Below are 19,942 nucleotides of genomic sequence, written 5' to 3'. Positions count from 1 at the left end.
GCTGGACCACTAAGTTTGGTAAACAGCTGCTCAGTCTTTTTCACTTTAGCCGCAGCTGGGGAGGCAAGCCTCTATATGAGTGGCAGAGGCTGGCTGGCTGTTTAGCAGACTCATTTCTTCTTTCTGAGGACACAGTAGCTTACATTTCCTAGCTTTCTTTGCCATTGGTTTGCCATGGCCATGCAATTGAGTTCTAGCTAATGGAATATAAGCAGATGTGATGCACCCCACTTCCAGGGTGAGCCCCCGAACTCCCCTGCTCCCCATGCACAGCCTTCCACTCTCTCCTTCCTATTGCTGGCATGAAGCACATAAGCAAGCTGTCTTGGAAGCCACGCATTGAAGCTGGTGAAGACTACAAGATGGAAGGAGCCTGGTCCCGGAATCACCACTTGGAGGAAAGCTGCTTGCTGTTCACATACACCGGTTTTGGATTTCACACAGGGAGGGATAACCAGTAAAGAATAACCAGTTAAACCAGTAAGACTTGGATTTCTGACCCCCTAGCTGACCGACAGATTAGCTGTCCCCCTTCTGATCCCCTAGCTGACTGACAGATTCATGAAAACGATTGTTATTTCAAGCCACTGAGCTTTGGGACAATTGACTTTTGTTGCAGCAGCTGATTAAGACAATGCGGATTCTCATTAGTTGCATCACTTTGACAACTGAGTCTAACCTCTTTCTTCTACCAACACCACCACGACCACCACTGCTGCCGCCCTCCACTGTACTCCTAAAGACAGTGGCTACCTTTGGGGATTTTTAATTTCTTGAAGTCTCTGTGTGGAGGCCAAAGCAACTCCACGTTGGATGCTAATCTGCCATGTTGACTTCAGATTAACCTCTGCTCTGGGAAGACCATTAAGATTTCCAGTTTGTCTGTTATTCCTTGTGTAAGATCATATACTTACTGTAAATCCTGCCCTCACGGTAAACCAGCTTTGCTGTTATCATACTTTAATTGTCTTACCCATCACTTCTGAATCATACATACCCTTTCCCTGTGGTATATCAGCCCTGGGTCTGCAGGGTAATGGTGCAGGGATCCACGATCTCATCTCTCCACCACCAGACACTGACATGGCTTCTGTTTGTAAGTCCCTATTAAATGTTACTTTCTTGTTTTGTTTTTTTGAGACAGAATTTTGCTCTTCTTGCCCAAGCTGAAGTGCAATGGCGCAATCTCGGTTCGCCGCAGCCTCTGCTTCCCAGGTTCAAGCAATTCTCCTGCCTCAGCCTCCTGAGTAGCTGGGACCACAGGCATGCACCTCCACATCCGGCTAATTTTCTGTATTTTTAGTAGAGACAGGGTTTCACCATGTTGGTCAGGCTGGTCTCCAACTCCTGACCTCAGGTGATCTACCCACCTTGGCCTCCCAAAGTGCTGGGATTACAGGGGTGAGCCACCACATCCAGCCACTTTCTAAGGGATAGGATTTGTCAGCCGCTTTCTTCAGCCTTTCAGCTTCCTTGTACTTTGGGGGTAGGTTTGCATAGATTTGCCCGCCGTGGAACAACTATGAATTTTTTCTGAAAGAATGGCGGTGTTATAGTTGTGGAATACCATAGTCATATTACATTCAGGGAGTGGCAGCCCCTGCTGTGCTTCAGATGTAATTTCATTCTTTCCTATAGGCTGGTGAGGCCGGAAGACTTTGGGGTTACATCATTGTGCATTTTGTTGGCGTAGGAGAAGGTGATATTTGTGAGTCTTGGGGTTTCAGCATGTAACTGAGAAAGGGAAGCTCAGTGAAGAGGAGAACAATGGTAGGGTGGACACATTATTTTTTGAAGTTGGACCAGCCTGAAATAAGTAAAGATTTCTGGGCCACCAATGACTGTCTATGGCACAGATCCAAGCATACCAGTCAGAAAGCAGCCACTTCCCAGGGAGCATCATGTAGCTTTTAGACTCCAGGGACACCACAAGCCGCTGTCAGGTGAGAGGTGCAATTCACACAACCCAGCACAGAGGCCCCCTCTTTATTTCTCAAAGTTTTGGGAGAACCCAAGACCCATAGCCTTTATTTTAGGGGCTGTTTAATGGGCTTGGCAGAGAAAGAGACTATGTAATTGACCCAGGTCTTCTGAGCTCTTAGCATTAACCCAGATCCTGTAACATAGGCAGATTTAGCCCTTTTGTTTCTATTTCTATGTTTAATATAAATTTATATTAAATTTTTGCAAAGATTTAGCTTTTGGCTAAAGTCAGCCTTTGGCCACAGCAGTTGATCAGCAGGGGAGCTGGAACTCAGAGAACATAAGTGATTTGCTGACAGTCAAGGCTTGTGAGTGGCGGTGCTGGGATTGGAGCCAGGCTCACTTGGCCCTGAGGTCCATGTTGAACAGAAACCTTCTCTATGATTCCCCAGCAGACACACGTAGCCATGCCGTTTCAGGTCCACTCTCAGGTTGCTTCTGCTGGGGCCTTATGTGCTTGAGGGCAGAAAGTCATAATCATTTGAGGACCCACGTGGTGTTGCAGTCCAGCATGACCATTTCAAACTCTAACCACTCCTGCATCTGCAAAATGGCGTTTTCCCTGCTGGGTGTCTAAGGTAGGGTAGTATCCTACCCTGTATGGTTCCTAGCTGGGGCCCCTGTCACCAGGGAAATGGTGCTGGTTCTCACCCAGAAATAGATAAAGAGGAAGTGTCTCTGCTGAATAAGAACAGGTGTGCAAGCCTATCCCAACTCCCTGCTCCCTGAATGAAGCAGGGCCTCCTGGCATCGCTTGATGTTTGTGACGCTATCCCAGGTTGCATTGGCAGCAGCCAACACCAGGGTTTTCCAGAGGCTGAAGTTCAACACAGGGTTCATGTCATTGCCTTTTCTTCCCTTCCTGGGTATCAGAGGAATAAACATCTCTTACTTAGAACTGTTCCACACAGACTTAGAGTGGCAGAGGAGTAATTTAACCTGTCAAAGGCTATTTTGAGCAAAAGCCACCTTGTGTCACTGAAGCTGTAGAACTGAGCCACAGGAGGAAGCTGTTAAAGTCGCAGGGTCGAGGACTAGGTACCTATGTTATCCTGACAGCGCAGAAGCACAGCCTGAGTCTCTTCTGTGGCTGAGCCAAGCGTGTGCTGGAGAGGCCTGAGAGAAACAGGAGTGGCCCTTGTGACCAGTGCCCCCTCAGTTCAGAAGGAACGTCTCCTCTTGTTGAAGTGACTTGGCTGAGCTTGCTACTTCTGCTTTGAGAGTCAAATATCAGGATCAAGACTTTAATTATCCCCAATTTACAGATGATGAAACCATATTGGGCAGGAAAGAAAGTCACCCCAGGAGAGCAAGCTGGGCCTGGGCACTGGCTGAGGACACAGGGGAATGATCATTTGAGATATAGCTTGTTAAGGGGCCTCACAGGTGTTCTTGTGATCCAGGTGTCGAGAGGATAGAGCAGAAAGGTTGCTAGGGAGACACTGGTACTGTGCACTGCGAGAGTGAGAGAAATTAAAGAGAACTGGCAACAAAGCCTTGGGACACTGGGAGGGGGATGGCCCACCCTGTTTTGTGCTGCGGGAGAAAAGAGTAAGAAAAGGAATCTGTATTAAATCCTGGCAGCCTGCAGGAGAAGCAAATGCCCTTCATTTGGTTCATCCGCAGTGCGATTGGCATCCCATTAGCTTCGGGAAACCAGGCTAGTGTGGATGCCAGCTCACTCCAGTGGCCTGATGACTGGGAGACCGTGGGCTGGGGTTCTGGTCTGGGCTCCTAGGCCTGATGGGAGGAGAGTTCAGCCCCAGGTTTCCTGTACTTCAGCTCGTATCCAGACGATGGTAATTGTTGGAATGAGAGACTCAAAGGAAGCTGGAACCTGAACTTTGTTGTTGTCCCATGTGGACACCTGTGTTCACTTTCTAGTTCTACCTCTTGCTGTCTGTGTGTCCTTAGGTAACTCACTTAAACCTTTCTGAGTCTCATTTTCTTCATTTATAAAATAAAAGACGTAAAATTTATCTCAGATATTGTCCTGAGGACTAAATGGGAGAAGGAAGAGCCCCTTCTGCATTCCCCTGGCTTCCAGTGGGTGGAGGCCAGAGAAGCTGCTAAACATCCTGCCAGGCGCAGTACAGCCCCATCACCAAGAACTGTCTGGCCCCTGATGTCAGTAATGCAGTACTCAGGAGCCCCGGTGTGGGGGAAAGAGAAGAAACTCAGAAGCTTGGCACATCTCAATTCAAACCCTGGTTGTACCACCTCTAGCTGAGTGACCTTAGGCAGGTCTGTGAACTCTCTGAGACTTGGCCTCCTCGTCTGTAGAATGAGAGAGACAAAACTGCCAAGCTCACCCAGAAATAACCCCATGCATATATGGTCAACTAATCTTTGACAAGGGCATCAAGAATACACAATGTAGATTCTTTTATTCCTTCACTTTCTTAATAGACTTGTTTCACTTTACTCTAAAAAAGTATATACAATGTAGAAAGGAAATTCCCTTCAGTAAATGGTGTTGGGGAAGGTGCCTGCAAAAGAATGAAATTGCACACTTGTTTTACATCATATACAGAAAATTAGCTCAAATGGATTAAAGATTTAAATATAATATCTGAAACTGTATAACTCCTAGAAGGAAACATGGGGAAAAATCTCCTTGACATTGGTCTTGGCAATAATTTTTTTTCACTATAACACCAAAGCACAGGCAACTAAAGCAAAAATAAATAAATGGGACTACATTAGACTTAAAAGGTTTTACACAGCAAAGGAAACAATGACAAAATCAAAAGGCAGCCTATGGAATGGAAGAAAATATTTGCAACCCATATATTTGATAAAGGGTTAATTGAAAATATATAAGAAATTCACACAACTTAATAACAAAAATTAATAAATACATAAATAGCCCAATTAGAAATAGGCAAAGGACCTGAATGGATTTTTTTTCCCCAAAGAAGACATACAAATGGCCGGCCAGTATATGAAAAGATGCTCAACACCACTAATCATCAGAGAAATGCAAATCAAAAGCACAGTGAGATATTGCCGCATAGGACAAGACGGCTATTATAAAAAAAGACAACAGGTAAAAATTGTTTGCAAAAGTTTAGAGGAAAGGAAACCCTTGTACACTGTTGGTTGGAATGTAAAGTGGTATAATATTTATGGAAAACAGTATGACGGTTCCTCAGAAATTAGAAGCGGAACTACCATACGATTCAGCAATTGAATTAGAATCTTGAAGAGAGATCTGCACCCCATGTTTATTATATCACTATTCACAATACCCAAGATATGGAAACAGCCTAAGTGTCTATCAACAGATGAATGGATAAATAAAATATATATAATCAATGGACTATTAGCCATTAAAAAGTAGAAAATCCTGTCACGGATAAACGTGGAGGATATTATGCTAAGTGAAATAAGCCAGACACAGAAAGACAAGTTTTGTATGATCTCACTTATATGTGGAATCTAAGAGAGTCAAACTCATAAAAACAGATAGTAGAATGGTGGTTGGTGGTTGCCAAGGGCTGGGGGTGGGGAAAATGGGAAGCTATTAATCAAAGGGTATAAACTTTCCGTTATAAGATGAACAAATTCTGGAGATTTAATGTATAGCATAGGTGGTAATGGATGTAATAAATTTGTGATAATTAGTACACAATATATACATGTATGAAATCATCATGTTGTATGCATTAAATATATACAATCTTTATCAACTAAATATATATTTTTAAAAATTTTTAAATGCTTAGGTGATAAGAATTCTGAGAATTAAATACAATAACATATATGAATGGACCTGATACACAGAAGGTGGTAAATAGATTTGTTTTGTTTTATTTTATTTCAACTCTGACAGATGTAGACTTATTGGGAAAGAATGTGCACAAAGCATTATCTATATGATGACTAAATATCCTGTATACATGCGATGTCATTTCTATTCCTCATTCATTGGATAATAAAATCAGAACCAGCCTTCTGGTGGTCACAAAACGTTTTGACATGAGAAAGGCTGATCATGAGCAATTTGGCAATGTACATCCCAGAGCATGCATGCCGTTTGACCCACAGCTACCATGATGTCATGTCTAGCAATTAGTCCTAAGGAGATCATCAGAGATGTGTAAAGAGATTTGATTCTAACTGCATCCTCTGTAGTGGTACATGTCAGGAGCTGGCAAACCATGGCCAGAGGAGCAGGCTACATCTAGCCCACCACCTGTTTTTGTAAAGTTTATCAGGACACAGACTTGCCCATTCATTTACACACTATGTATGGCTTCCTTCCTTGCAACAGCAGAGTTGAGTGTTGCAACAGAAACTTTTGGCCTTCAGAGTTTAGAATATCTACCGTTTGGCCTTTTATTAAAAAAAAATTTGCTGACTCCTGGTGAGTATATTAAGAAAAGGTTGAAAAAACCTAAATCTTCAAGAGTGGAGAATTAGAAAGTAAGACGTGTTGTATATAAGAGAGATAGTATGTGTGTGCACTTATTTGTAAATACATTGTTTAGAAATAATGTTGTCAACATACGTTGCAGGTCTTAAAAATTGTTCAATATATAGTGTTAATCAAATAACAGGCAAATTATAAAATGTAGACAGAATGTGATTGGGTATTTTATGCATCCACCAACAGAAAAGGGTGTTAGGAAGCCTGTGGACCAACATGCCAAGTGTGGTTCTTTTGACAGTGGTATTATGGATTTTTTTTTTTTTTTTGAGATGGAGTCTTGCTCTGTCACCCAGGCTAGAATGCAGTGGCATCATCTCGGCTCACTGCAAGCTCCGCCTCCCGGGTTCACGCCATTCTTCTGCCTCAGCCTCCCAAGTAGCTGGGACTACAGGCGCCCGCCACCACACCCGGATAATTTTTTGTATTTTTAATAGAGACAGGGTTTCACTGTGTTAGCCAGGATGGTCTTGATCTCCTGACCTTGTGATCCACCCCCCTCAGCCTCCCAAAGTGCTGGGATTACAGGCATGAGCCACCGCGCCTGGCCAGTATTATGGATTTTTTAAAAATCTCCTTGGTTTTCTGTAGATTCTGACTTTCCTGTAATGATTACGAATAAATATGTATTTCTTGAGAAATGTAAAAATAACTTTATCTTCCCGGATTTCTCGTAATTGAAAATGTTGGGGCTGGGTGTGGTGGCTCACACTTGTAATCTCAGCACTTTGGGAGGCTGAAGTGGGCAGATCACGAAGTCAGGAGATCGAGACCATCATGGCTAACACGGTGAAATCCCATCTCTATGAAAAAATACAAAAAAAAAAAAAAATTAGCCGGGTGTGGTGGCAGGCGCCTGTAGTCCCAGCTACTCGGGAGGCTGAGGCAGGAGAATGGCATGAACCCGGGAGGCGGAGCTTGCAGTGAGCCGAGATGGTGCCACTGCACTCCAGCCTGGGTGACAGAGCGAGACTCCGTCTCAGGAAAAAAAAAAAAAAAAAGAAATGAAAATGGTCCTGGGACAGATCTTTCCATTGAGAAGGGCAGAGGGGAAGCCCTGGGGATTCAGCCGGGTTTCTGTTGCATTTCTAGAAACACACAGTTGTGAAAGGCCAGTGTTGGCCATAGCCCAGGGCAGACTGGGATAGAGGAAGTCAGGATTGAGGGACCGGAGAACGGATGTGGCCACAGCCCTTCCTGACCCACTGTGTTCCCTTCCACAGCCCCCATCTTCTCTTCACTGACGCACATAGATGCCTGACCAGAGGAGAGGTTTAGTTTTCATCCGAGGATTATCTCTTATGTTGCAGTTCTGAAATTCCCATAATGTTTAAACTAGAACACAATTCATTTCATTATCTCCAGTGTGTATGGCTTGACAGAAATATATTCCATTATGTAGCACCTTAAATCCAGATAAAACATAAGGAACTTCTATTCCATGTTTGTATGATCAATGTTAATACTATAAAAAAAATCTAAAAAGTAGTTATTGCCTATATTACAGTATGAAAGAAATATGTTGACTGATTTGTTTTGGGGGTGGGAAGGTGTAAGGCTGAGGAGGGGCCTGTGGAGAACAGTGACAGGAGTCCTTTCTTAAGGGTTGGGTTTTATATACATCTTTTAAAATAGATGATGTCATTAATAAATTATCTGTGGGCATCATGAAAAAAGTTTATAATGTATAACTTTATGAGCTTGACAGTTGGTGAAACACTTTTCTGTTTAGAATTGCATTTGGCCCTCCCCAAGAGAAATGTTTATTTATGAGTATTAGGGTAGTTCCAGTAGCAATGCCTCAAAAGAACCAGGAGGTACAGTGTTGTCTAAAATGTGGACTCAGGAGCCAGACTGCCTGGCTGTGCAACCAGCCTTGTCATTTCCTAGATATGGGGCAAGTTAATTAACTTCTCAGTGTTCTTATCTGTAGAGGGGGGGATAATCATAATATATATCTCAGGGTTATATTAAAAATTGAAAAAGTTAATTTTGCAAAGCACTTAGAATAATATCTGGCAAATAAAAGTGTTTACAAGAGTAAAACCTGTAAAAGTATTTACTCATTAAATACAATAATCTGAAACCATTAGTGATTGAAACATTTGTAGCTGACTTGGTAATATTTATGCAAATAAATACTGTATTTATAATCTTTGACCTTATTTTACTCCTAGGAATTTATTGTCCAGTAAACAGTTTCACAGGCAGACAAAAATATTACTATAAAATCATGTTTATTACATTAATCTGTGCAAAAGGAAAAGACAGGCAAATAAAATGGCCATCAAAAGTGGTATTGGTTAAATGAATTATAGTAAATTCATTCATTAGTAATCATATAATCCAAACAGAATGAGGCATATTTATGTGACATGGGAAGATCCACAACTAATGTTAAATGGTAAAAGATATAAAATGTTATGCCTAAGAAAATACTTTCTGTGAGAATATATGTTAATTTATGCAAGTGGCACCGATGTGGCGGGTTTGTGCTAATTTCTTCATACCTCACAGACAGACCTGGGCTCTCCCACTCATTATCCATGTGGCCTGGGATAAGTCATTTAACTGCTGTAAGCCTCAGCTTCTTCATCTGTCAGCCAGTGATAGCCTGACTACTCTGCAGGGTAACTCTGAGATTTAAACGTGATAATCTCAGAATATGCCTGGCAAACAGTAGGAGCTCAGAACTTGATGTTTTTTCCTACAGCAACTACATGACTTTTGGGGGTAGCACTTAATGCTTGAGGTTGGTAAATCCTTATATACATCAAATATTGTAGAAACATAAGTACATGCTACTATTTTTAACCTCCCCCACCCTTTTTTTTTTTCTCTTGAGACAGAGTCTCACTCTGTTGCCCAGGCTGGAGTGCAGTGGTGTGATCTCTGCTTGGCTCACTGCAACTTCCGACTCTTGGGTTCAAGTGATTCCTGTGCCTCAGCCTCCCGAGTAGCTGGGATTACAGGCATGTGCCACCACGCCTGGCTAATTTTTTTGGTATTTTTAATAGAGATGGAGCTTCACCATGTTGGCCAGGAGGGTCTCCAGCTCCTGACCTCAAGTGATCCGCCTGTCTCAGCCTCCCAAAGTGCTGGGTCAAACCTTTTATATCCAGTAAAACAGCCTCACTGGGTCAATGTATATCCTGTGGCTCCCTACCATTTTTACATTATCAGAGGTCCTCATGAGGCCATTCGAAAGTATGAATCAAAACACTTTAAGATGAACAGGGGCATAGGTTTGCATGAGGCTTGTCAGTGGACCTCCAGGATGAAGACCAAAGTAATTGTGCAATTTCTAGTGGAATGATTTACACTTAAGATCTTATTTATTTGTCAAAAGACCCCTATGAGGTAGGAATTCTTAACCCCAATTTGCAGAAACTGAGACTTTGGGAGCTTGAGCAACTTGCCTGACACCACAGAGCTAGGAAAAGGTAGGCATAAGATCCTCACCAAGTCTGACTTCCAAAGGAAGATTTGAAAAGAAACTTCCTTGCTACCTGCCAAATCTCTGCAGAGCCCACAGCCATATTCACACATGAAACGGGGCAATGACAATAGCACCAGGAATAGCTACTCCCGGTCAGATGCCCTCATGAACTCAACTCCGCAGGATGGGGCCACCAGGCCCTGCTTAGGGGAAAGAAAGGGGGTTTGTAGATGAAGCCCAGCCAGCCAGCCAACCAGAGATGGGAAAAACCCATTGGGAAGAACTTGCTTGCTCTAGCTGGGCTTTGCAAAGTACAGTCCGGCTGATGAGTCTGGACAGACAGAAATGGGCCCGAGTGGGGAGCCTGGCCGAGAGCATGACTGAGGGCGTGGTCAGCAGCTGCCACACCAGGACACACGATATGCAAAGATGCTGGGTGGTTGGTTCTTAAAGATTTTGTGCCTTAAGAAAACTAAAGGAAGCAGACATGGGTAGAAGGTGGCTCTTTAAAAGTGCTTCATGTAAGAGGCATTATGGCATGGTGGGAAGCGGTCTGGTTTTTGAGTTGAGGAGAGCAGCCTTGTCATTTATTTTTTTAACAGATCACTTCACCTTCTGGTAGTTTCCATGTCTGTGCAATGAGAATAATATTATAACTAAGATGTAACAGGAAATGAAAGCACAAGTATTAAAATCTCCCCATACTTTCACCTCATCCACTCTAACCAGGGCTGACATGGATGGTTTTACAGGCTGTGCACTGAACAACTATGTCTGGTGGCCAGGATGAGTGGGACCATCATCCACCTCCAGTGTCATTTCTGAAGTGCCACACGCTGGCAATGCCTGCATCCAGAGGGAGGGGCACTTTTCCTGAATAGGATAAAGGTGCTGTCTGATTACCCGTGGGACTCTGTCTACTGGAAGGGGGTCTTTTTCTAATTCTCACAGAGGCGTCATTTAAGCTAGTGGTGGTCTTCACCCCGCCTGCCATGACTTTCTGCATTCCAATGCAGGCTGTTTACACACACATTTCTCACCCTCTATAGAGCTGAGGCTATGGTTTTCCTGTCTGGAACCAACTACTCTTTAGGACAAACTGGGGACAATTGTAGGCGTGAAAACCTAATGGGACTCTGTTTATTCTGGGAATAGGGTAGAGACGACTCCTGCCTGGGATGTGGGAAAGGAAGAAAGCGTTTGACTCATCCCTTTAAGAGAAGGGGCTTTGGACAATCTGGGGTCTTTATCTTTTCTGAGTTCCTGACTGCAACTGATGTTTTCAAGGTTAACACAGTTTGGAAGGTCCAACTCCCAGGCTGACTGTTAACTCCAGCCCGTGCCACAAGCACCCCAGGAAGCCAGGGTTGGAACCCAGAGCCGGGGAGAAGGGTGGCAGCCCAGGCTTGCAGGGGCCAGTTTCCCAAGCCTGGTGCATGTCAGGCAGAAGCAGACAACGCCTGTGCTGAGAGTGCTGGAGCTGGGCTGCCTGGAGGCGAAGAATCATGCACAGAAAGGAGCACCCTGAGAAGTGCCCCCAGGCTAGGAGGAGAAACCCACATGACTATTGTGGAAAGTGTGGGTTTTGGTGTAGAATTTTTACTCTTTGATGATTTGAGCGCTTTTCATCACCACAGTGGGCAGAGGACCTGCCCCAGCCCCCAGATATTGCTCCAGACAACGAGTCTTGCAGCCCCCAGTGACTATTTTCCCTCTTCAGCTGCTTTACTTCAGAGGCCGGCTCTGTTAGGGAGGGGCGGGCATCCCTGCTCCCCCGCCCCAGGATTGAAGCAGGACGAAGACGTACCCAGGAAAGCCGCTGTGGCCAGCCTGAGCGTAAGAGAGACTGAGACTCCCTGCCCAGTGGAAATACACTGTACTGCAAGATGCCAAAACGAGCCACTCGAATCCTCTCTTTCGGGAAGTCAAAAGTACAGTGAGGCATGAGAAGAAGGATCTCCAGCTCCAATTTGTTCTCCCTCTTGTGGCTGAACACACTGTTACCAGATGCTTATCAAACCATTTGCATATGGTACAAGCCCATGTGGGAGAAATGAGCGCTCTGTCAACTTCTACCCATCTTCTGTCCTCTCCTGACAATGCATTTCCATCATTAATGGTGGCCCCCGGGTTTTACTTTCTTCTATGCACAAAGAAAACAACTGGTGGCACCTGTACATAGAGAATTCCAGAGGCAGGAAACTCTCCCTACTTTTGGACAATGTACAGCAAAGAGAATGTAGTTGGAAGTTCAGCCAACCTGGGTTGGAAGCCACCTGTAGCAGCATGGCCTTAGACAAGTCACATGACTGCTGGGAGCAAGTCTCCAAAAGAGAGTGGTGAAGATACCTACGTCATCAGAAGGTTAAACAGAATAACACGTGTGGCTGGGCAGAGCACACAGAAGGCACCAAATATGTGTTTTTTAGATTCTTTCCCAAATCTAGGAGATGCAACTTAGCAATGAAATGCCTTGAAACCTAAAAAAAAAAAAAAGTTATAAAAATACAATCATGGTCATGGAAAAATATAGGCTATAAATACATGTAAGATGTAATGTAGGCCGGGCGCGGTGGCTCAAGCCTGTAATCCCAGCACTTTGGGAGGCCGAGACGGGTGGATCACGAGGTTAGGAGATCGAGACCATCCTGGCTAACACGGTGAAACCCCGTCTCTACTAAAAAATACAAAAAACTAGCCGGGCGAGGTGGTGGGCGCCTGTAGTCCCAGCTACTCGGGAGGCTGAGGCAGGAGAATGGCATAAACCCGGGAGGCGGAGCTTGCAGTGAGCTGAGATCTGGCCACTGCACTCCAGCCCAGGCGACAGAGCGAGACTCCGTCTCAAAAAAAAAAAAAAAAAAAAAAAAAGATGTAATGTAATAACTAGTTTGCACACACTCTTACAAAATGAAAGTTCTGTAAGGATATGCACCGGCCGATTTCCTACGGCTAACTCTTCTAGGTTCTAGGAGCCCTGACAGGTTTCTGTTGCATTTCCCAGAGAGCACGACCCCTAAGCCCCTAAACCTCCCTCTTTTCTGCTCACAGAGAACTGATGAGAGGAGAGACTCAGCTCAAAAGTGTTTAGCGAATGAAGTCGTTTCTTAAAATATTGGGTTTATAGTTTCCTTTTTAAAAAATAAATGATATAGTTTATAAGCTTTTTGCTCAAAAAATAATAAAATCTTTTTTAAAAACGTGTAATGTTAACGTTAATGAGGTATTTTCCCACTTAAAATCTCATTTGATTCTCCCATCCAATAAGATTTATTCTTTAGGATTGGAGTGATTCTGGGAACAAAGCCTAAATCAATCAGGAAGGACAACACAGTCAGCAAGTGCCTGGGCGCTGCAGACCCTGGTTTCCAAACCAGCTACTTTCTGTGTAACTCCTGCCAAGTTACTTGTCTCTCTGAGCCACGGTCTTCTCATGTATAAAACAGAGTCATTGTAGTTTTCACCTCAGGATGTCCTGAAGGGTCAAGCTCTAGGAACAGGACCCAGCACAGCACAAGCATGATGTAAGTATTTGCTAAGTGAATGAATAAAAATATGGTAATCTTTTATTATGCTGCCTGATTTGGTAACATGTGTTAGTAAATGTTTATAACTAATTTTATCATCTCACTCTTAGGAATTTTAAAAAAATCACTTCTAGAGGTGTACAAAAATACCTGCATATGATCCTGTTCATTTCAGCATTATATGCAAGAGCAAAAAATTGCAAACAATTAAAATGTTCGCTAAAGGAATGTTGGTTAAACGGATTATAGATAAATACAAATTCATTTAATGGAGTATGACATAGTCCTTAAAAGGATAAAGTAGGTAGATTTATAGGTTGTTAGAAGTATCTGTTCACAATTATTGTTAAATGAAAAAATATGTCATAAAAGGTTAGGTATAATATACATTATATAGCATTAACATAGCCTGTTTCCACGTGTATAAAGTGATGATAATATCAATTATTCTGCAGAGTTGTTTTAGGTTGTCTTGTCTTGTCTTGTTTTATTTTGTTTTGTTTTGAGATGGAGTGTAGCTCTGTTGCCCAGGCTGGAGTGCACTGGTGCCATCTAGGCTCACTGCAACCTCCACCTCCTGAGTTCAAGGGATTATCGTTCCTCAGCCTCCCGGGGTAGCTGGGATTACAGGTGTGCACCACCACGCCTGGCTAATTTTTGTATTTTTGGTAGAGATGGAATTTCATCATGTTGGCCAGGCTGGTTTCGAACTCCTGGCCTCAAGTGATCCTCCCATCTTAGCCTCCCCAAATATTGGGAGTACAGGCATGAGCCACCGCGCCCGGCCCTGTTGTAGGTTTAAATGGCATCATCTCCATGAAAATCCCTAGCAAGCAGCAGGTACTCAGGGTGGTGTTTGTTCCCACAGTGACTATATGTATTTGGGGGACAACACGGGTAATACATAAGATTCACAAGTCCATGTGTAACTCACACACTGTCTGTAAAATTAATAAGTGATGTGTACTCTTTTCAAATATAAGTAGAGACTGCTGTAAATAACACAAACTCCTATTTAGTGGCATCACTGAATCCATTAGGCAGGTAGACAGATACTTTAATACTACAAATTTAGCTATCCTATGAGTAATTTAATGTTTCTGATGTTTTAAAAGGGCCCTCATGAGGCAATTTGAAAATACGTATCTAAAGCCTTAGTATTAGGCAGGGCCCTGGGCTTTGAATAGAGACTTGTTTTGAGGTCCACAGAGAGGAGACACAAGGTCACAAGATGGTCCCAAGGCTAGCAAGTGGCAGAGTCCAGATCCAAAGGATGTCTGTCTGACTCCAGACCTCAGGATCTTAACCCCACACAATGCTCATGTTCCTTACTGACCGAGGGAGGTTCAGAGAAGGTCCATACCTAGTGCCAGCTTCACACGACCATTTATTGAGCACTTGCTGTGTACTCACTAAATAAGCACTAAGAGCTGGGTGATCGCACAATCTCATTCAAATCTCAGAACAAACCTACAAGTAGAAACTATTATGTCCATTTTAGGATGAAAGACAGAGACGCTGGGAGTTTGATTCACTCGCACAAAGTCACAGAACTAGGAACAGGAGGGTGCAGGGTTTGAATAGAGTCTATGTGACTTCAGCCTCCCTCACAATGCTATGCTGCTGCCCGCCTCCGTGAGGCTGGGACTATGATGGCAGCTCCAGGAATGGCTGGCCCAGTCGGAAGCCCCCATGATCTCATGTCTCACCCAGCTGCTGCTTAGAGGGCGAGAGAGTGGTTGTGGAGGATGCCAGCCAGCCAGCCAGAGATGGGAAATCCCACTGGGACAGAATTTGCTCCAGTTTGGACTTGGCAGAGAGCAGGAACGCATGGGTCTGAGCTGGAAGAAATGGTCCTGTGCATGAGTCAGCAGCTGCCACAGCAGAAAGCATTTGTGGCCGCTCTGTGCAAAGGTGCTGGGTGCTTCTTTTGCTGTTATCTTATAGTTTGAGTGGTTTGGAAGAAAATGCAGAACGATGTGGACGGCAGCTCCTCATGATTACTTCATTCCCGGAGGCAGCACGCTGTGCTGAAAAGTGTTCTGGCTTTGGCGGCAAAGAGATGAGCTTTGCCATTTACCAACTGCTTGATGTGGGACACAGTTCATCTCCCAGAAACCAAGTTTCCAAGCATTTGAAATAAGGATAACAATATTTACTTCGGAACCGTGTTATGAAGACTAAATGCAGATGTGAAATTTACAGATATTTCCACCTCATCTGCTCCAGCCTGTACTGCAGTGTGGAAAGGTCGTGCACTGCACAGTGATTGCCAGTAGATGGCGCAAGGGGCCTGCCGCCATCCCAGATATTGTTTCTGAACCTAGCAGGAGAAGGGACACCATTAGCTACAGCGACCTCCTGGGGTCACCATTTGCAATATAATCCCAGTGACTTAAAGGAGAGAGTAGAAAGGAATCATGGTAAGGTGAGCAAAAGAAAAAAACATTTTATTGATTCCTCATTTTCCTCATCTGTAAAATGTGGGTGCTTATAAATCCACACATCATGAAAAGCTCTCAAGATTAAAACAAAATGTACTCGAAAAGGCCTGACACAAAAAGGGTGCCAAATATGTGTTTCATTCATCCTTTTCTTACTCTGGGGGATTCCAACTTACTACAAAAGATTGTTGAAACATTCCTCCAAACAAGTAAATATTTCACAAACATAATTGAGGGTTTTTTTTTTTTAATGTACGTTACTTAAAATTGTAAACTCATATGAAATTATACCTACTGTCAAATAGTGAAAAATTAAACTATATCCAGTATTTGGAGGTTGATGAAAACTTTTTGGCATAAAAAATGTATCCTCATAACAGCAATTTGGCAATGTATTTTTGGAGTTTAAAATACGTAAAATACAGTGGCACATGTCTGCAATCCCAGCTACTTAGGAGGCTGAGGTGGGAGGATAACTTGAGCCCAGGATTTTGAGAGCAGCCTAGGCAACAGGGATCTCTAATTTTTTAGGGGCCTCTAAAAATTAAATAAAATTAAACTGTAAAAAATGCATGTTTTTTCACCAAGACAAAGAATGTTTCCTGAGGAAACAAGCAACTATGCATGGAAAGATTTCATTCTAAGGGAACCTTTTGAAAACTAAATGTCCATTGGTCAAGAATTAGTAAATAAGATGTGGTATATCCACATGGTGAGAATGATGTGAAGCCTTGGGGGAAAAATGAAATTGTAGAAATACTTCCACTGACAGGGAAACCTATTTACTATATATTGCTGAGTGAAAAAAAAAAGAAGAGGTTCAAAATTATGTAGAGTGTGATGCCTCGATTATTTTGCACACACACCCCCTGGATCAAAGTAGGAAAGGACGTGACAAAACATGTAAGTATGTTTATCTGCTGGTGATGAGATTATGAGCAAGTTTTACCATCTCTTTGTTCTATACATCTGACTTCGCTATAATGAGTATCTATTCCTTGGGAAATACGAAATGACTTTTCAGGATTCTCATACTTGAAAATGTGGGGGTAACGGGTCTTAGGATCAGCCCTTCCCTCGGGAAGGGCGAGAGCAGGAGGAGCCCTCAGGCCTTTGGGGGCATTTCTGTCACATTTCTGGGTGACCACACTACTGTGAAAATCCAGATAGCACCAAATCCTTAATCAGTCCTGGACAGGCCAGGTGGAGAAAATCAGGACTTACCTGCTTGAGGACGAAGGGGGTGGAGAGACATAGATGTGGCCGCAGCCCTTCCTGATGCAACATTTTCCTTCATCATAGTCCCTGCCTTTTCTGCATCGGTGCACACAGATGCCTGGTCAGAGGAGAGACTCAATTAAAAGCTTTTAAGTCTTACATCTTGAAAATAACATTTTCAAATGCCTTTTAAGATATTGTCAAAACCATCAATTACCTGGAGATAAATCTAAAAAGTCTTGTGCAGAAAATTACACATTACTAAGAAAAACTTGTAGGTGCCTTAAAAAATGGAGGGATGTGTCATGTTTGTGGATTAGAAAATTCATTATTATAAAGCTGTCAGTTTTCCCCAAATTCAACAATAAATTTAATACAATCTCAGTCAAAGTCTTAGAAGGATTTTTCATGAAAATTGATAAACCGATTCTAAAACTTATATGAAATTCCAAAAGGCCAGAATAATCAAAACAATCTTAAACAAAGTTGAGGAACTTAAGCTACCATTTAGCAGGATTTATTATAATGTGGCAATAAATGCAATAGCAATGCAAGATACCAAATAGACCAGTGTAACAAAAACACACCATCTCATAATTTATGAGCCACTGCAGTTCAAAGAGAGAAAGAATGCTTTTTCAGTAAAGGTAGCTGGATTAATTTGCTTATTCATATAAACAAAAAGGAACCTTGACTCCTACCTCTCACCACACACAGAAATCTGTTTCAAATGGATCATGGACCTAAATGTAAAAGCAGAAACAATAAAGCTTCTAGAAGATATTGTAGAAATAGTTTCATGATCTTGGAATAGGCAAAGATTTCTTTTCTTTTGTTTTGTTTACTTTTGCTTTCTTTTCTTTTTTTATTTTGAGACAGAGTTTCGCCCTCATCGCCTAGGCTGGAGTGCAATGGCACGATCTCGGCTCACTGCAACCTCCGCCTCCTGAGTGCAAGTGATTCTCCTGCCTCAGCCTCCCAAGTAGCTGGGATTACAGGTGCCCATCACCATGCCCAGTTAATTTTTGTATTTTTAGTAGATGGGGTTTCACCATGTTGGCCAAGCTGGTCTCAAACTCCTGACCTCAGGTGATCCACCCACCTCGGCCTCCCAAAGTGCTGGGATTACAGGTGTGAGCCACCATGCCTGGCTGATTTCTTTAATGTTACAGAAACATCATTGATTATAAAGATAGGCAGATAAATTGGATCTCATTACAAATGGGGAGTTTTCTTCATCAAATGACATGATTAAGAGAGTGAAAAGGGAAGCCCCGTTGGATGAAAATGTTTACAGCACATGCACACAACACACTGCTTGTATCCAGAATCTGTGACAAGTCCATAAAGATAACACAGACAACCTAATGGAAAAATGGGCAAAAGGATTGAATAGACAATTCACAAAGGTGGGAGTTAGAAGTTGTTAAAAATAGGCCAGGCACGGTGGCTCACACCTGTAATCCCAGCACTTTGGGAGGCAAGGCGGGCAGATCATGAGGTCAGGAGATTGAGATCATCTGGGCTACCACAGTGAAACCCCAACTATACCAAAAATACAAAAAATTAGCCGGGTGTGGTGGCAGGCGCCTGTAGTCCCAAGTTACTTGGGAGGCTGAGGCAGGAGAATCGCTTGAACCCGGGAGGTGGAGGTTGCAGTGAGCTGAGATCACGCCATTGCACTCCAGCCTGAGTGACAGAGTGAGACTCTGTCTCAAAAAAAAAGAAAAGAAAAAAGTCAAATTCTGGGAAGGTGGCTTTAATTATGCAGTATTGACATAGTTTTTGAATCTTCCAAAACCTCCCCATTCAAAACACACAGAACAATTAAACCAGCAAAAGTCAAACAAAGCACAAAGACAGTAAGACTAGAAGGAAGATTTCCCCTCCAACTCCAAAATAGAAGTGGAGAGGCGGGGACAAAGGCCATCATCATCACCCACCAGACCCACGAGGTCTCTGCATCTGCGCCGGGGAAACTGAGGAAGGGAATGAGGTATGATGGAGACGACTGGGAATAGCGTTCCCATGAGAACTCCCTGAAGAATCCACTAGAGATCAAGCTTCAGCCAGCCAAGCAACTGGCGAGACATCAAAATGGGGACCAGGTAGGCCATTAAATATATATTTACTATAGAAGTAACATCAAATAATAGTTGAAGAAGAGAGTGTTTGCAACAGCTCTATGCTCTGACAATCTGAGCACAATATGCCTTTGACAAATGTAAACACAATATATTGAAAGTTGAGGCAGGGAAACCTAATTTTCTTATTGCCAAATTAGGGATGTAAATGTAAAAAACAATAGGACATGTGAACAATTTTCATAGCACAGGTTAATGTAAATAAGCAATTGCACATACTATAGGATTTTTTTCAATAATTATCTTGCCTTTTAAAGTTATTCCACTAAACTGATTCAGAATATCAGAAATGGCAACAACAGAAGAATTACTAGAATTTCAAGGACCTTGGAACATTCTACCAAAACTCAGCAGAATCACACGAGCCATAAGAAGGCCGTGTTCCAAATGTGGCTCCACGTCAGAGTTGAGATCTTCTTAAACATGGAGATTTTCTAGATGATCTTGGGCCTAGGGGGGATTTCCATAACAGGTTTCATATAAAATTAAAATTACCCTCATGCTAATGAAATATAAAATCTAGATCTTTAGATTTATAAAATGGATACTGTAGGAAATAAATTGTAAATAACCTAAAAAAGAAAATTACTTTCTAAAAATAAAATAAGCAGGAGTGGGAGTGGTCTGGAAAGAGTATATGAAAAGCAGAGCAAGGCTGATGAGTACCTTGGAATGATTAGAAGGGGAAGAAAGGATATTACTTCAAATCAGCTGCCTTGGCAGGGGGCGGGGAATTGTGGAAGGAAAAGAATTAGCCT

The sequence above is a fragment of the Macaca mulatta genome, chromosome 16, assembly GCF_049350105.2.
Source record: "Macaca mulatta isolate MMU2019108-1 chromosome 16, T2T-MMU8v2.0, whole genome shotgun sequence".
In the NCBI taxonomy this organism is placed as follows: Eukaryota; Metazoa; Chordata; class Mammalia; order Primates; family Cercopithecidae; genus Macaca; species Macaca mulatta.
The sequence above is the reverse complement of the archived record's forward strand: the minus strand, read 5'-3'. Positions refer to the sequence as shown.